Below are 304 nucleotides of genomic sequence, written 5' to 3'. Positions count from 1 at the left end.
AATATAAAATATGAGTTTACAACGAGTAAATAGATACCCAACATGCCCGGGTTAAAAATGGTGTGCGTCCGTGAAATGGCGACAAATGTCAGTACTCCAAAAAGTCCATAGACGACGCTTTAAAAGCCCTCCAAAGGTCATGAGTTTAGAGATACCCAAAATACTGGCCCTAGAATTATTGCTCTCACTCCGGCGTGTGCGGCGATACCCAACATGGGTAGCACGTTCAACGTTTTCATACGTAAGCGCACACCCGACGCGTGTTTACGTGGCGACGTGCGTGCACATGTGGGTGGTGGACTTT

The 304-nt window shown here is 47.0% G+C and overlaps 1 protein-coding gene across 1 annotated transcript in view; it reads right to left on the bottom strand.

The window, feature by feature from the left end:
* The window catches only part of LOC108798790 (cytochrome P450 2K4-like), a 28069-nt gene that overhangs the window by 15298 nt on the left and 12467 nt on the right, over positions 1-304 (bottom strand). The gene's annotated exons all lie outside the window — the stretch shown is intronic.

Source organism: Nanorana parkeri, unplaced genomic scaffold, assembly GCF_000935625.1.
Source record: "Nanorana parkeri isolate BGI_ZX_2015 unplaced genomic scaffold, ASM93562v1 scaffold1561, whole genome shotgun sequence".
Taxonomy (NCBI): domain Eukaryota; kingdom Metazoa; phylum Chordata; class Amphibia; order Anura; family Dicroglossidae; genus Nanorana; species Nanorana parkeri.
The sequence above is the reverse complement of the archived record's forward strand: the minus strand, read 5'-3'. Positions and strand labels throughout refer to the sequence as shown.